The sequence below is a fragment of the Antechinus flavipes genome, chromosome 3 (assembly GCF_016432865.1).
Source record: "Antechinus flavipes isolate AdamAnt ecotype Samford, QLD, Australia chromosome 3, AdamAnt_v2, whole genome shotgun sequence".
NCBI lineage: Eukaryota > Metazoa > Chordata > Mammalia > Dasyuromorphia > Dasyuridae > Antechinus > Antechinus flavipes.
Genome location: NC_067400.1, coordinates 543,291,084 through 543,295,034, shown reverse-complemented (window position 1 = coordinate 543,295,034; position 3,951 = coordinate 543,291,084).

Genomic DNA, 3,951 nt, shown 5'->3' with positions numbered 1-3,951 from the left:
TTCAGTATCACAACTCACTACTGAAAACATTCTTTTTAATTTAATTTAAAATTATATATGCTGAGCCCAGTTTTTCTCTTATATACTAGGAGACATTTATCTCAGAATTTGGTATGGTTTGGTACAAGAGCATTGAATGAAGTCAAAGGATCTACATTCACATCTTGCCTCTGTTACTGATGAGCTGGATGGTTTTGATGAAGGCATTTAATTTCTCTGGCTTACAGTTTCCTGATCCATCACATGAAGAACTCTAATCTTATCCATTTATAGTAGAGGAAAGTGAGCCCTTCATCCTGCCACTTAGATTTTGCTTATTGTTTTCTAAGGCAAAATCACTGTAGTTTAGCAAAGTAAATGCAGAGTAGGTTAAAAAAAAATAGAGGTCACCTGGTCACCTCCTTGGTCTTTTTTCACAAAAGATATTGAGACTGAGAATGGTGGAAGTGGTTTGTTTGTGCTGGCCTATAATAGCCCAGGTAGAACCAAGACTAGAACCCTACAGCAGTGTCCTGGTGTCCAGGTGATAGAGCAAGGGTTGGGGAACCCAAAAGAGCAAGTGCTTTTGCTCTGACAAAGCAGAGGGAAGAATTCTGCAAACAATTGCACACACCACTTAATATAACCTAATGAAGCATTCCTGAAAGTTTATGATAGATGGTTTGATCCATTTGATGGAAAAATCCGGCAAAACATTTATTCCTGTTAAGTTGTTTATCAAATAGTTAATACTATGGTTGTATTAGTAATTTGAGATTTTGAAATCTTAAATATGCCCTGAGAAAATTTATGAAGGAGTTGAACTGAACTTATTTAGTTCACATGATATTAGTTTGTGACTTTGTATTAATATTCAGTTTCTTAAAAAATTATTTTTAAATTATACTTTTTATATCAATTTATTCTTCAATACATCTCTCCCCTCTTTTTTATCCAGTGAAGCTGTGCCTTGTAACAAAGATTTTAAAAGCAGTTCAGCAAAACTAAACATGTCAACTGTGTCTGACAGTTTTTGCAATCCATAATCCCCTGTCACTACAATGAAAGCAGCGCAGGGTAAAATTATATTTCAAAGTAGTCTTAGCTTTTCACTCACATAGTATTTTATCTCCAGAAAGCCCATTTGCAGTCATGTCACTTGAGCCTACCACAGCCCTTTTGATGTAGGTCACACAAGTAGTCACTTCTTAGAGACACTGTGACACCCCAGTGATAGGCTTGTCCTGGACAACTTTGTGTTTATCTACATCTTCCTGTCTGTATAACATTACAATTTTAAAATGTTTATTATGTTATAATGTTACTCTCAGTTATAAAAAAAAAAGCAATTTTTTGAAAATTGCAGCCTTTTGAACAAATTCACTCCCTCAAAACTATCTTTCACTATGCCGTTCTGGAAATGACATTTGTGTCTTTCTCAACTTCATTCTTCATCTGGGAACATTTTTGAGATTAAAAATGAAGCACACCCTTAGATGAATAGAGAAATTATAGTTTGGTGTAATCACATAACTAAAATATTTAGTGGTAATAGGAGATGTAAGTGCACATTTATTTTAGGAAATTAAAGTCAAAAGCTTGTTACAATTATGTGGGTGTTGAGTTCAATATATTTTTGTTGTCTAATTATTCTGTCCTAATATATTGTATAAAGAATATTTCATAAAAATCCACTTACCAAGCTAAAGTGGCTGTTGTCTGTACTATATGAAATGAAACAGTCATATAGCATTTTAGAGCAAAAAAGGACCTTAAGAAGGGGATGGGAAGAACATTACTTGGAATCAGTTGCTTGAAGTCTGTGCTCTTTAATAATACCATTTATTATTGTGTTTAACATTTGCAAAGTAGCTTTCACATTGAGACTCCCAGCAACGAGGAGGTATCTTTATCCCCACTTTATTCATGGGCAAATTGAAGCAGACAGTGGTTAAATGACTGGCCCAGGATGATGCCGCTGATAAGTTTCTGAGGGTGGATTTTGAACTCAGGTTTTGATCCAAGTCCTATGAATGCTCCCTGGCTACTCACTGAGTCTTCATCCACACAGCCCACTACCAATCTTTTTCCAAATGGACTACCTACCATTCAGATACAACAATGGGACAAAATTTTGTTGTGGAATATCTCACAGGTTTTTTCTTCTTTGCTTCCTGGAGAAAAGGATATGTATGGGATAATACTGGCTCTAGAACTACACCCAGATCAAGGCTTGAGGCACTTATTAATCAGCACTCTCTTATTCCATGCTCTCATAAATCTAGTTTCAAGCCCCCTTCTGTCTTCCAGCTCCCGATTATTCATTTTCTCCCTCAAATCCAGAGTCATTTCTGGGGCTCCACACCAAAGCACACCCTCCCGCACTCACCTGATTCATAGTCATGTAATATCTTTTTTCTGTGTGACTCAATGCCACATACATCTATGGGTTCAGTCACTACCAAAAATGGTGATTATCTGAATTTGCCTCAGCTCTTTGTGATTCAGGCAATCAAGAGATCATCAGTAATTTTGGAGATAGTTTCAGTGGAATGATAATAGGGAATAATCTCCATTTAAACTTTGGGTGGAATCCCTTCCTCCCCCCCCCAAAAAAAAAAAAAACTGGCAAACCTTTTTGTTAACCAAATACTTTCCCTCCTTAGACATAAATCACACCTCTGGTACACAGAGGTTTGTTGAATGGTATTTTATCTGATTGCATCTCAAGCATGGCCATATGTACATTGAGGAAAGTCTAATTGGTGGAATAGCAATGGGAAATCTGACCCCCTGTATTTGTGATTAAGCATAATTAGAATAGAGTCTGGAGTATATGGAGAACAGGTTTCCTCAGTTTAGAGAGTGAATGGTGTGATTGAACATTATGAGGTAAGTGTATTAAGATGAGTTATAAGTGATGAGATATAGCATGGTTCTGAGACAGTGGGAATGATTTTGGGGTATATCCAGATATGGATGCCCAGTAGTTAAGTGGGTATGGAGTCAGATTCCTGAAGAAGTAAGCTTAGAGTGAGCTTTGTATTAGGACATTGTGGATGGTATGTGGACATAAGGTAGATGTTGGTATGTTCTGGGGCTTTAAGCTTTGAATCTGGGTTTCAGTGGCCTCCCCATAACCAATATCATCTTTAGGTAAGTTGGAGTTTAATTTGAAGGGCTATTTTTTCCAGCTACAGAATTGTATTTTGAAAATTAATGGCCCAGAAATCTTTGTGCCATTGAATTATTTGGAATATAACAAGATTTAAGCCCAGCAAGATAGAATTCTATTGAAGCACAATTGGCTGGAGATTTCATATAAAAATTCAGCTTCTATACTAGGTTATTACCTGAATAATTATTATTTCTTTCCTACTGTTTAAACCTCACTGTGGGATTCAAACAAAAAGAGTTAGTGTCCTGGGGTAAAAATAGGATTAATGTTATTTCAAATAAATATAGTAACAATCTTTATAAATGACTATTATGTTATTAACATTGACTTAATCTTTATAAATGATTATTATGTTATTAACATTGATTACCCTCATGTTATCAGGTGGTATATATAGAATTCTACTATTATTTTCATATTTGCCCTAAAACTTGAAGTACAAAAACTATGTCAAAATTATGAATATTTCCCAAGCAGCTCCTACATTACAAGGAACTCCCCAAAGGAAGAGTTTCTTCTCCAGTGCTTTATATTTACCTTATAATTAGTAAACAGACTCAAAAATTAAACTTGAAATTTTTGAATAAAGACAACACAATAGAATATTGTTTTTTTCCACAGTTTGGAAGTCAGGACAGTTGGTTTGTAAGATGGGGAAGGCAGTAGTTCTAACAAAGACACCAGTGTATCTCAATGCTGTAGATACCTATTGATAAGAAATAAAGGAAGGAGAATCCTAACCAGAATTTCTGGGCTATTTTCTAGACTGGCCCACCATGCTGTGGGGGTTAGTT